This window comes from Chrysemys picta, chromosome 5, assembly GCF_011386835.1.
Source record: "Chrysemys picta bellii isolate R12L10 chromosome 5, ASM1138683v2, whole genome shotgun sequence".
NCBI classification, from domain to species: domain Eukaryota; kingdom Metazoa; phylum Chordata; order Testudines; family Emydidae; genus Chrysemys; species Chrysemys picta.
Window position 1 is genome coordinate 32,259,913 of NC_088795.1, and position 13,870 is coordinate 32,273,782.

General features: G+C 42.2%; 1 protein-coding gene across 20 annotated transcripts in view; it reads right to left on the reverse strand.

The window, feature by feature from the left end:
* Positions 1-13,870, reverse strand: part of TBCK (TBC1 domain containing kinase) — a 240,907-nt gene that overhangs the window by 27,100 nt on the left and 199,937 nt on the right. For 12 of the 20 annotated variants that reach the window (XR_010601746.1, XR_010601755.1, XR_010601761.1 and 9 more), the window contains 3 exons: positions 9,919-12,186; positions 9,039-9,264; positions 8,337-8,450 (listed from right to left, as the gene is read on the reverse strand). The gene's annotated coding sequence lies outside the window, so the exon portion shown is untranslated. The remainder of the gene's footprint in view (positions 1-8,336; positions 8,451-9,038; positions 9,265-9,918; positions 12,187-13,870) is intronic. The other 8 variants (XR_010601753.1, XR_010601751.1, XR_010601750.1 and 5 more) reach the window with 3 other exon arrangements.

Here is a 13,870-nt window from a genome sequence, read left to right on the forward strand (position 1 = left end):
GATACCTGTAACACACTATATAGATAAAATATGTATCTCATACTTTTGCTCTGTTCAGCATCTGGCTCTCCTCATTCCTCAACTTCTCCTTTCTTACAGAAGTTATACTGTAGACTGATAGTTCATCAAGTGGGCAGGCACCATGTCATTATGGACTGTATTATGCAACCCTTCCATAGTTTGTGGATTACTAACACTGGGCTATTCTTGGATTCCTAATTTTTCTACGTTTGATCATTACATCTTTTGAGCCAATAATGGATTGACTCTATGTGAGCAATACTGGTCTGAGTTTGCAGCCAGAAAAGACCACCCTTTTGACTTCCTGTATATCACAGGCCACCAATACCACCCAGAGCACAAACACGCACCTTAAACTCAACAACTGAAATTAGACCGAAGTATTGCAGTCCCCAGAAGACTAAACTGCTATGTGCTACAGGCAGAGAATAGGAGGGACTGAGGTGTATGAACGTCCAAGGTCCCTGCAAAGGCAGGGAAATGATTAAGTGAAATATCCCCCCGATGGTCCTCGCAAGTGACCTGGAACCACACACGCAGAGGAAGGTGAAAAATCTTCTATTGTTACTGACATTCTGACCTGGGGGAAAATTCCTTCCCGACTGTACATACAGCGATCAGTTAGACCTTAAACATGTCAGCAAGAACCAGCCAGCCAGGCAGTCAGAAAGAAAATGCTCAATGCTGTCTCAGAGCCCTGGCCCACCCCTTTCAGTGTCCTATCTCCATCTGTGGCCATCCCTGATGCTTGAGAGGAAGGAGATAAAAAACCCAGAACACATATTAGGTTTAGTTATGATTATTTATAGGTCCCAATCAGGGGTCAGAGCCCCAGTGCGCTGGGTGTTAAACACACAAGTAAAATAAAGACAGTCCCTTCTGCAGAGAGCTCACAATCTTGGATTATGACAAAAAGCAGATAAACAAACAAACATGGGCAGGGTACTCAACTAGGACCACCTATTACATTGGATTGATATCCCCCTAAACTATCTTTCAGGGCCTCTACAGCCATGATGAGTGTAACTACGGGGATTATATTTTGGATATACTGTATCTTACAGATCAACTTTTAGTTTCAGACAGAGGAGCAAATAACCATCTTTAGCTAGCTTATCTGCAGCATCCTACCAAATGGACTCTAAATAGAAGTGTGAATGTTGATAACCTGCCACTGATATTGGAACATGACAGCAATCATCCCCATCTGCAGAAGTCATTACAGTCCTACCAATTTACCACAAGACTGAATGCAACGGAATAACTCACTGGACAAGAGAGAGCAAATAAACTGGAGGTGGAAACTCAATAACTATTTCAAAAAATGAATATTAAATAATAAACAAACGTAAATGTTGAGTTATTTGAATTACAATAGTGGCTAGAAATCCCAGTGGAGATCGGGTTCCACTGCATTAAGCTCTGTACAAACACACAGTAAGAGACAATCCCCGCTGCAGAGAGCTTACAGTCTAAATAGACGAGACAGACACAGTGTGAAAGGGACTGTGATGTGACTTGCCCACATCACATAGCAGGTTAGTGCAGAGCCAGGAAGAGACCCCATGTCTCCTGAGTGTGAATCCAGTACCTTACCCATTGAGATATGGTGTCTCTCACATTCCTGGAAATTCAAATAGTGTGTATTGTCTACTGGAGCCCCCCTCCCCAGCACTCCTTGAGGAAAAGTAACCTCACAGCGCACACAGCAACAACAACATGCTAAACATCTCAGCTGACAGCACAGAAAGAGGTGCTGGCATGCCTTATTAATGCCTAAACTAAAGCAACACAATCAACTCAAATACCACTGCACAAAAGTCATAGTATCAAATGGCAAACAGCATCCTACTTACTGTACCTAGAATATACACTGCTTGCTGCATCCAAGCAACTTCATAACATACCGCCAGAACTCTTAAAAACAATAGTTTAGGGCACCAAACCAAAAGGAAACAATAGCAGAGTTAATCACAGCAGCAGCATATCAAAACAGTGACAGAAAATCAAGCCCTAACAATGAACAAGCAGCCATGCAGAATAAACAAATAAAACTAACATGACAGACATTTTTATATTAATTAATGAAAAACCAAGAGATAACCTGAACAGTGGGGCTCATTGTCACATCTCCAACATCCGTTCAAACTTGAAGATTTTGACCAAGATGATGCAGCTGATGCTGGAGATTATTATCCAGCTGCTATGTCTTGTCTAGTGGCCAGTTTGATTTCAAGGGATTTTTTCAATTGAAAAAAATAAATAGTTTTACTCACCCCCTCATGCTGGTATAAATTTAAGGCAGCAGCAGAGTTACAAAAAAAATAACCAAACACAAGCCCTTCATTCTAGTGTTCGACATTTGGGTCCAAATGATTCACCTCATCACTCCTGGCAGCAGCATGTGCCAAAGGTCAGTGGGTCACTTTCCCAAGCAAATCATTAGAATGTGGAGTGAGCTTAACTGGTTGAGGTCATCAGTTTTGCCCACTCTTGTTCTGAGTCACGCTTCCACAGCAGCTCCCTCTCTTTCTATTTCACGTCCTTTATTCAGGTCATTTCAGGTTTAAGACTCTTTGCAGCTACATGGCTGCCAAGAGTGCTGTTCTCATGTCAGAATATTCTCTGAGCACAATCCATGTTCTAGATTCTTAGAGAACTTATATGGCCCACATTACTGCAATATCAGAGCACTTCACAATCTTTAATGTATTTATCCTCACAACACTCCTGTGAGGTAGCGAAGTGCTATTATCCTTATTTTGGAACTGAGGCAGAGAAATTAAATTACTTATGGTAAAATAGGAAGTCTGTAGTGGAGCAGGGAAATGAACCAGAACTTGGAGACCCAGGTCTTCTGAGTCCCAAGTTATCACCTTAATCACTGGATCATCTTTCCTCATTACATTTCTCTCTCTCTAGCCTCTCCCTGTACTGACCATGTTGTCACTGGACAAGATTGAGACAGACATTAACCAGGGCCCTGGCTAATTACAGATATTTGAAGGAAATTAAAAGGCCTGGTTCTGGATCTTTATTAGGTGTTTCAGAATAAGTGGATCATAAAGAACAAGGCTGATCTAGCATTCTTACTCTGTGGCTATTCAAATAAGGAAAAGATTGACCGTCAACAATCAGAAGAACATTGTGAAAGGGAGTCACTGGGAATAAAAGTAATGTTGAGTGATGATTCTAAAAATACTGCAATAAGGGTGCTGTCTAACGTATACCAGGAATGTCATATAGTCCATGTGGGAACAACTGACACCAAGAAAGACAGACTTGCTGTGACACTGCTTCACCTGAGGGATCTGGGAAGAGAAGTGAAGAGGGAAGTGCTTCTTGTGCAAGAAAAGAAAGGAGAGGAATGATCACTGAAGACCAGCTGCGTGGTGCTTTGGTAAAGAAGAGTCCATACATACAGCATCAGAACAACTTCTGTTTTGAAAAGCGGTTTGGATTAGATGTCTCCACTGAAATAGAAGAGGCACTCACCACCTAGGTTTAAAGATGGCAGGACTTGTTAAGTGGCCTTTAAACGGCGTATATAAAGAAAAAGGAAACTTTTGCCTAACTCAAAAGATCTGGTATGTATTTCCAACATACAAATAAAGCAGAAGATGGAACTGGTTCTTGAAACATCAGGAAGGAAAAGCTAAAATGTCTTTACACAAATGCAAGCTACATGAGAAAGTAGCCTTACTAGTGGACTGATATTATCCAGTGCATATAATGGAGATGGTGGGATGATTCTCATAGCTGAAATGTAAATAGAGATATATAAGAAAAGAAGAAGAGGTGGAAGAATAGTGCTACTGGTCAGAAATAATTATATTTGAAAAGTTGTGGCCAATTAGGGATGTATTGGAAGATGGAAGAAAAACAAAAAAACTTTAAAAAAGGAAAGACTATTATCAATGATCTATATAACAGGGAGTGTCTAACACAATATTGAAATCTGCAGATGAAATTAAATTGGAAGGAGATGCAGATACCAATCAAGACTCGGGAATAATACTACAGCAGTGCCTAAAGAGATTAGAAACCTGGGCAGGAAATAATTAGGTGCAACTTCTAAAAATGAAAGGTAATTCATCTGGGGAAAAATAATAAAAAAACCCAACATAGTTGGGTGGGAGAAACCTGGGAAGCAACCATGTTGGAAGAGATCTTTAGGCAATAGTGTACAGCAAATTAGATATGAATCTACAATGCACCAAGCACTAAATGGCTGGTCCTGGGGATCTGGCCCATTAGCTCCATCAGGTAGCTCAGATGTGCATCTCAATCTATTATTATGGCTGAGAATTAGGGGAATAAACCCTGTTCACCTGTTCTGTATAAAACTCAGGTCATCATGGATGATGTGCACAAATTAATATTTTCTGAAACAAACATTATACTAGTGTAGTACAGTTAGAATGGATACATTTCAGGCTTACTTAAACTCGTCACTGGTTGCCGGTCAACAAAATTGCCTTGCATCACTTTTGACATTAATATGTTACCTCTTGTTTTGTTCTTTGTGTACATGTTAAATTACTTCCATATGTTTTCCATATTTAAACAAATACATCATAGGATTCTTATTGTCACTTTAAACTACTTGGCACTTAGGAAAAGGAGTACAATTTCTATATTTTTTTTATTGTATGAAACATTTTGTATTGTATGGTTTGAAGGCTGCCCAAACTCTTTATTTGGCTTTGCAGGATTCAACTTTTTCTAACAGGAGGAAAGGGAGTTGCCAACATATGGGAGCTGGTACTGAGAACTGATGGAGCCTTTGCCGGAGTCACCATGGCATGGGTGTGCTGCTTCCAGTGGGAATATCTAGAAAAGGCTCAGATTTGCCACTGAGAACCAACAACAGGAGCCACCTCCACTACATGGAGATATCACCTCAGGAGAGAACCATTTCCACCAGAGGAAGAAGTTGAAGACGCCACTGCTACTGGAGGCAGCTACCAGAGGAGCGAGTATAGGGGTAAGAGTTACATCAGGGGAAGCAGACTTACCCAATGACTCTGAAGGGATGGGCAGAAAGAGGATGAAGTTGAGATTGGGGACAAAGCCCTGGAGCCATGAATGGCATAGGAGATTGGGGGAGAAAGATTGGCTGTAGCTCCATTTGGTTCCCAGCTCAGAAAAAGGTTGCTGAAGGAGGCAGAGGGGAGGAGGAGGCTGAGCCCTGTAAGATGCCTCAGGCAGCAGCCAAGCAGCTTAGAGGAGAAATGGAATATAGGAAGGGGTTGAGGAGAACTGATTTTGACTGTGGGCAAGAAAATGATCTTATTTGTCTGGGTGTGAGGGGATGTGACTGAATTTGTTGGAAACAAGATCAGTGAGCAAAAGGGAAGGGGAATTAATTTTGTGTGGGTGGGAAACTGAGGACAAAGATGATGGGAGAAGAGGGGAAAAGAAGAAGCCAGTGTGACTGAAAAGAAGCCAGTGTGACTGGGAGAGCTGGCTGTCTTTGAGAAAGCCTTCCTCATGAGAGGTGGCCCGCCCTCTGAAGAGGTTTGAGAACCACTGCTGTATTTTAATCACCCTGAAGTTCATAAAGAGAGGATTGGAGACTGAAAAGGAAAATTCAGATAGCAGCAGAGTCTAGCTTTGTTTCTAAAAGCCAAATCTGGTTTTGTGGATACTGACAATACTAATGGCCAAATTCTGTCAGCAGAAATGTATTTGATTGTAATTTTAAACTGCACTTGCAGTTCTTGTGGAGAGTAAAGAGGCCCAGTTGGGATTCTGCAGGCCCAGGGATCTTTGGATTAAGCTGCAGTAAAGCATTCCTTCTAATTAAGTGTAATTCAGTATAATTAATCTGCCCAGAAACCATTTATTTACCATGCGATCTCAGGTTTCTCTGGAGAACAGTTTTACAGTGAACATGGCGCCTGCCTCTATCATATAAATCATCACACATTAATAAACCCAGTCTGCAAGTACAAAGGACTTCTCCCACACTTGTTCTAATCAAAACAGAGCTGCTGCCATATACACAATACATGCATGAATTCCAGCCTAAGAGACAATCCACACACAAAATTCTGTGCACAGCCCATTTGTTAGCATCACCGATATTTCTCCATTCATAACCATTCTTGCTTTCCATTAATCAGAGGGTTGCTAGTCACACGTTCAAGCCAACCGCTCTCTAGATCTCGTAACCAGACATCCTGGATTCCCAGGTTTGCTCCCTTTGGAAGGACAGTCTTAGTGTCCTATGCTGTACAATGAAAGGAGTTTTCCCGCAAGTTCACTAAGACCCCATGAGGTTTGGTCCCTCGCACTTGCCTAGCTACTCTTTCCTGCCACACTCTTGTTGCTCTACTCTCCTGCACCTGGGAGACAGGGGGGCATGGAAGAAAAGGACAGAGGAGAGAAACAGGGATGAATAAATAAATAAAAAGGGAACATTAAAAAGAAGACAAAAGGAAAGAGAAACCTCAGGCCCTGGCCCTGTGTGGGGCAACACATGAACATGTGCAGCGTCTCAGTGACTTCAGTGGAGCTTTGCTTGGGCCAGGGTTCTGCCTGTGCTCCCTGCATTGCAGAATCAGGTCCTGTTTTGTAGAATGAAGTGGAGGTGTTTGAAAAGACAGCTGGAAATAAGTTATTTTCTGTCAAAGATATTTTCTCTTCATTACAATTTTTAAAGTTCTATTTTTTTTTTAAAGTTGGGTTTCCCATTAGAATTCAGAATCCCAAAGCCTTCAAAATTCCACTTGTATTAAGGGGAGTGAATAACATTGAGCTATAAAGACACTCCCTTCCTGCAGGAAAGATGGAACATTAAGGCTGCATGGCTGTAGATGGCAGACAGCTTGTAAAACAGGTCACATATTAACCTGCGAAATGGCTTGAATTCTTGAGAGACAGACTAAAACCCATCCTCTTGCTAAGCCCCCAGTCAAAAAAGTGAAGTGTAAAGCTTTAACGGCGCTGTCTGTGTTAGCTGAGCTTGGACAGATGTGCAATCAGGATGGCCAGAAATTGTGTCCCACCAACAAAACTCTTTCTCTAAGAAAGACCTACCAAAATAAAGGCAAGTACTGACCATATCCATTGATTTGGGATCTACTGTTCAAGACAAGTCTTCAGTTGTGCAACTGACAGTGTTTACTGCTATTCTCAGCTAGTTAAATTGGCATAGTTCTATTGACTTCAGGGGAACTTATGCTTATTTGCCCCAGCTGAAGACCTGATGTCTGAATGTCCAGCTAAAGCTAGAGCTGGGCAAATATATTAAAACAGTCAAAATATTTGTTGAAATAAAAAATTGAATGTGCTTTGCCTATGTTCAGGCACAATGTGTGTTCACTATCCATGAATATTCATGTACATGGGTTTAGTAGCAGGAATGTTTGTTGAAATAATGAACATGAAGGCATAATCTTAGACAGAAAAGGATGCATTGAAAAACATGACTATTTGCACCAGAACTGGATTCCAAAAGTGATGTTCATTCACTTAGGGAAGACTAAAAGCAGCAGGAACAGAAGCCCTGTGCTCACTCTCCACCTAGTTTGGTCTATGTGTGCACGCGTGCACCTGTGTTATGAGGCACAGATGGGAAGAAAATGGAAGGAGTCAGGGGATGTAATTTGCTGTGGAAGTCTCCTCCGCCAAGCCTGTGTGGGAATTAATACTGACCGTGTCAAACTTAATTTTTATGGGCTGCCCCTCCACACACATGAAGCCTCTGAGGGGGGTGAGTTACGGATAGCTGCTGCTAGGGAGACTGCGACATCATCACTCCATATGGAGCTTTACTGCCATAGGTGGATGGGGAAGGTGGAGCCTGGGGAGTAGCACTGAAATACCGAGCCTCTGGCATAAATATCCGGGCTCTCAAAGGATGTTGCAACATGACAGATTAAGAGGTTTGCAATCCATTTGGAGGGGAAGGAAAACCTCAACTCCCAAGGCAGGGAAAAATGAGTGGAGGGAAACACCATGAGTTTGCAATTCAGTTTCCTGCTCTCCTCCTGCTCAGGCAGCAGTTTGAGTTCAAAATGACAGCGTGAACTCATCACTTAAGGCCCACTCATGTGACTGGGCTTGTACATGTCAATACATGGCTTACATTATTATTTTTTCATTGTTTGCAGTAGCACCCGAATGTACTAGGCGCTTTCCAGACATTCAAGAAGGGAAGGCCCTGGCCCCAGGAGCTTACAATCTAAGGACAGACAGAGACATGTCAGGGAAAGGGAATTAAAAAACAAAGTGTGTGCATGTGCAGAAAACCAAGAGTTATTGTGGTGAGATGGAAAGGCCGCTGAGGAAAGAGTGTGAGGACTCACCACTCAAATGATATTCTTTCTTCCAGTGATGATAGACTGACAGATCTGTATTAGGCTCAATATTCCAATCTTCTGCCATACTGACTCTTCTTCACTGACAGGGGCTTTCCAAGCCTAAAATAATCAATGATGAAAAGGCAAATTATTTCACCTTACTTGTCATACACACTTAAAAAAATAAGCTCAAAAAGCTACCTTTTGTACAGATATTGTTTTCTGCTTGCATTTCACTGTATAATAAGGATTATGGTTAGTTCTGGGGAGTAAACACAAAGCTACAATATATGCAGCTATAAATGAGAAATCCCATTGTTTCTGGAAATTCTGTGGTTTTCTGCAAAAAGGGGAACTTAAATTATAGGCATATTATTGTGTGTGAACTCCAGTAAGCTCGCTTATAAACATAAAAGTTACAGCTAACAGTTCCCATTACTTCCTCTCAAAATTCTACCAGAATCAAGCCAGTCAAAATTTGGATTCGGGGAGGGGTGACAAACACAACACTTCTGAAAAGTATTAGAGCACGCAAAGAAAGTCAGAATCTAACCACAGGATGATCAGTCAGGATTTAAATCTACGTTTTGTGAGAGCTCTAGATGACTCAAACCCACTGAGCCTCTCTCTACCAGTAGCTTTGCTTGAACATACGAATAGCTTTTCAGCGGCTCTTGTGCTGAACTAGACTGGATAAAGGTTACTTACTGTTTTACACTTTAGATTGTGATTGGCAGCTTGGCAGGCTTTCAACATCAGCCTAGAAGCATTCAGCAATTAGACGCTGTATTGTATGATGGGGAATGTGCTGTGTGTACATAGAGTGTTCAGGCTGCATATCGTCCCCTGGCCAAGATTTAATGAGATTCTTTTCCCTTGTGGTTTTCACCAAGAGTAGAGACATCCTCAGCACTGCCTCCCATCGACCTCTCTCCTGAAACAAAATATTACATAACTGTAAACTGCAACTCAGCAAACAGTCATGAAGGACCCCTTCTCTCTCTGACACTAACTACACACAAGTGCAATGGGTAATTTGATCATGAGAGATTCCAGGAAATGTGTGCACATGCTCACATTGCTTGCAATGTTTTTTGCTGTTTTAATGACATTGCTTCTGCTGACGCACAGGGTTGGTGGGTGGGCTTTTGTTTTTGTTTTACTTTCCAAAAAAGAGGACAGTGGTGGCAACTGCTGCTCTGTAGCCTGATCAAAAGCTAGTGAAAATAATAAAAGTGAGAGATAGAAAGGAATATCTCAGCTCCTTTGGCAGGCTCAAACACAAGTTGGGTTTTTGATCTTCTTTTGCTTTAGTTCAGGGGTTCTCAAACTGGGGGTTGGGACCCTTCAGGGGGTCACGAGCTGTTAACCTCCAACCCAAACCCCACTTTGCTTTCAGCATTTATAATGGTGTTAAATATATAAAAAGTGTTTTTAATTTATAAGGGGGGGTCGCACTCAGAGGCTTGCTATGTGAAAGGGGTCACCAGGAAAAAGTTTGAGAGCCACTGCTGTAGTTTGTCTTCAAGTCACTGCAGACAGAACAAGATAAAGGCCCTGATGCTGCAAGTTATTTAAACACACACACCTACTTTTAGCGTACGTATAGCTCCATTGACTTCAACTTGCCATCATCCTTGGGATTACTCACGTGATTAGCACATGCTGAATCAGGGCCAAAATGTGTAAAGTTAATTTCAAGTCTCTAGCATTAGAATGTATTAAACTCCATTATTCTTAAAAGCGTTACCTTGAGAGTGAAGTCTGAAGGAGCACAAACCCTCAGAGGATTTTTCAGATATCCTAAAAGGCTACTAGCAAGGTAAATGCATTAGGGGACCTCTTTTTACCTGCTTTGAGACTACAGCAAGGTCATCTTTCAGCACTGAATGGTTCATTCAGGGACCAGATTCACTTTATTTTGCAGGCAGAACATACAGACAACTAGAGCTGCAAAATACTAGGGAAGCAACAGGTTAGTAATGATTATTGATTGGAGTGACTGCACTGCTAGCATTTCCCATTGAAACCATTTACAACTGGCACCCTAAAAATTCTGAGCCCTTTGAGGCAGATTTTCATGTGCTCAGCAATCACTATTGGGGCCAGATTTTCAAAAGATCTTGAGGCCCATTTAGGCATCTAAATAAGAGTCAGATCTTCAAAAAGTGCTTTATTCAAACTGCTGAGCTCTTTTGAAAAATCTGGCACTTAGTGATGTCCTTTCTGCTGACATATTCCCAGCTGCACTGGTATTTTATTATTATTGTATTAGCTAGTCTCCTAATGTTACTCTGGACTTGTTATGAGAAGAACAGAAGTGGTAACATTGCTGGAGCCTGCAATTCTGGTCCTTTAAAAACATAGCCAGTAGTTAGTTGGAGGATCCCTGGTACTTGTTTTGTTTTCAGGACACAAAGTTGCTTGAGAAGCTGAGGCTGTACACTGTATGAATGGATCTTAAATCAAGGACTGGGCTGAACAGTAGGACAATACACTACTACATCAAATGAAAAGGTGGACAATGTAGGTTGGAGTCATATGAACCTATAAGATATAGGTACAGAGGACTTTGATACACTGGATCAGGTCACAAATCCATTTTCTTTCATTCTGCCTCTAAAAGTGGCCAAATACTTAAAAATTCAGAGTAAGGCAAAGTCCTCCATGCAATGAAAACAACAAGCATGCTCCAAGCTAAAAATGCAAGCAAGAAACATTATTCCTTCCCGATCACTGGGGCAGTCAGTTTATTTACTGAAGTACTATATTAGATTCTCCTCACCTGTATCATGTTGCTTGTTACATACTTCATTACTGGTCAAAATGATCAACTCCCTTTTAAAATTCAGCCACAGTACAATACAGCTACAGCAGATATGTATTTCTGATCTGACATATTCTAAATTCTCTCTCCTTTGCCTCTAATTTTTTTCAACTACTTAAAACTTACTAATTAGGTTCCTTTGTAAACTGTAATTTTGAATTAATTAAAAAATGTTATTTATATTACAGTAGCAACTGGAGGCCACAATGAGAGATCAGGACCCTATTGTGTTACTGTAGCGATGTGGGACTCACCCCTGCGGCGCCTCCTGCTGGTCGTCTCGGGAATTAGCTCTCCAGCCGTTGGAGCGCCCTCTGCAGGCGGGTGATCTACCTTACCGCTGGCCCTGTGTCCCTCCCAGGACTCAGGTGCCCCGTTATCTAGGATGCTGCCCCCTGGCAGTACACCCCTCAGTCTCGGGATCTTCCCTCCCCGGGGAACCCCCAAACCCCTATCCCCACCTCGCCTCAGTCTTGGCTACTGCCAGTCACCACTTAGCCCCCATTCACTGGGGAAGACTGCAGTGTATCAGCCACTCATCACAGACAAGGGGGGTTTGGACCTGCTGCCTCTGCCTTGCCTACCCGTGGGTTGCCTCCTGCAACCCAAGTGCCCTGTAGGCCTTATCCTAGGGGCTGGGGCTTTCCTAGGCTGGAGCTCCCTGACTCCCTTGGCCTTTCCCCAGCCCTGCTCCACTCTAGGCACTAGATTAAGCTCCCTGCAGCCAGGCCCTTCTCTCTCTGAATGCAGTGAGAGACTGTTTGCTTGAGCTCCTGTTTGCTTGAGCTCCCTCCTTCCCCTCCCCTCCCCCCCCCCAAAGTTTGCTGAGTGTCTGAGGTGCACACGCACACAGAACAAAGTTTGAGACCTTCACTGCTGGAACTCTGACTAGGTCAAGGCTCAGTTCTGGATACATGGATGGGAGTGGAGGGGGAGGGAGAGAGAGAGAGTCTCTCTGTGTGTGGTCCTGAATAGAGACGGAAGAGTCAGGATTTAGAAGACAAGGGTTGAGATTTTCTTTCCTCTTCTCTGAAGAGGACATCCAAAGAAATAAAACACAAGAAATATATATAAATGCAACATTAACATTCATCACAATATAAATATCAGAAAGTCAGGAAATGCACAAGTTAAGGGCAAGCTTAATAAATTCCTATTGCCCTCATGTTTCTATTACTATGCAACTGAGACTGTTTAATGCAAAACTTTTATGTACAGCACATAAAATGTGGGCACTTTAACTTTTAATTCCTTGCTTATTAGAAAAAAAATAAAGGCAAACCCATCCCTGCTGGAATGGGAGGTGACAGCACACGCTGCTGTCTTAGGAATCGAATAACTCTTGAGACACCCCAGTCCACGAGGGTGGGCTGTGTCCCTATAATAAGTGATGAGCCAAGTCTGAAGCACAGACATCAGTGTCAATTATTCTATCTTGTCAGGAAGAAATAATGAGCGAATAACTCCTTGCTGCCTTCAACTGCCTCCCACCACCCCCACAGTTCTCCATCCATCATTGGGAGACTCCTCTTGACGACTCATTATGAAAGTACTGCCTTTCAGAATGGAATTTTCCACCTCTCTCCATCCCACCCACCCCTTGTACAACAGCTGTCTCATCTCACTACTAATCCTAATGTCATTGGCTCCAGGCATGTGCTAATAAGAAATGAATTACTCAGAGGAGGAGACAGCTCAAAAGACACATTAAAAAAACCCCCTCAAAACCACACATTTTCAGGGAAGGAGAGCACATGGGAAGGGGACTCTAAGCGTGTGAAAGAGGAGAGAGGAAGGTGCCAGGAACTGCAGTAAAATCAGAGTGAAAAGGTAGGGGAGCGCTGGGCAGACATTGGATTATTTAAGGGGTCAGTAGAGGAAATCTGTGGCAAGTTTTTAGTAGCGTATACACTTGCAGTGCAGACTAGCTGTGAGGAAGCAATGCAAGGTGGTCAAGAGAAATGAGAATGACCTGTGTAGATGAAGGAGACAGTGTTAGAATAGTTAGAACTCAGGCTTATTACAAGAGTTGGGCTCTACTCCCATCTCTGCCACTGACTTAGCTGTGTTACCAAGTCACTTCAGCTCTCTATGGCTCAGTTTCCCCATGTGTGTGAAATGTGGATAACACTTATCTGCCTCTGTAAAGCACTTTGAAATTCATTGATGAAAAAGCACTAGATAAGTGCAAAGCATTATGGGTAAATCTAAAACACTGCTGTGGAGGAATTTCTAGAGACACAACACCCTTGACTGGTACGGGGTGCAACTCCTCACAATACCCTCCATTTGACTTGAAAGTTCTTAACCTTCTTTTCAAGAAAACTATTTGTTAGCTATATTACAGTAACGGCTACTAAAATCTCAATATTCCCTGCTCCAAATACCTGCAGAAACTATGGTATCTTCCTACATTTACAACAGGATCCATAATAGTACCTTAATCAATGCAGAGTTACAACTGTAGAATTTTAACTGGTTCTGCTGTAAAAATCTGTAGCGCTCAGAGTCAATAAGTTCCAACATGAACATTCAACTCCCATTTTCATTCAATGAACTGGGATTGCAGAAACAACTTTGCTTGAAGTAGAATTCTAAAGTGCCAGAAACATAATGGGATCATTAAAGCTTTAGAGGATTAAGAGGGAGAGGTATTTAGAGTGGTGAACAGGGCTGGGGGCAGATCAAATTATGCAATGTAATGGCTGGAAAT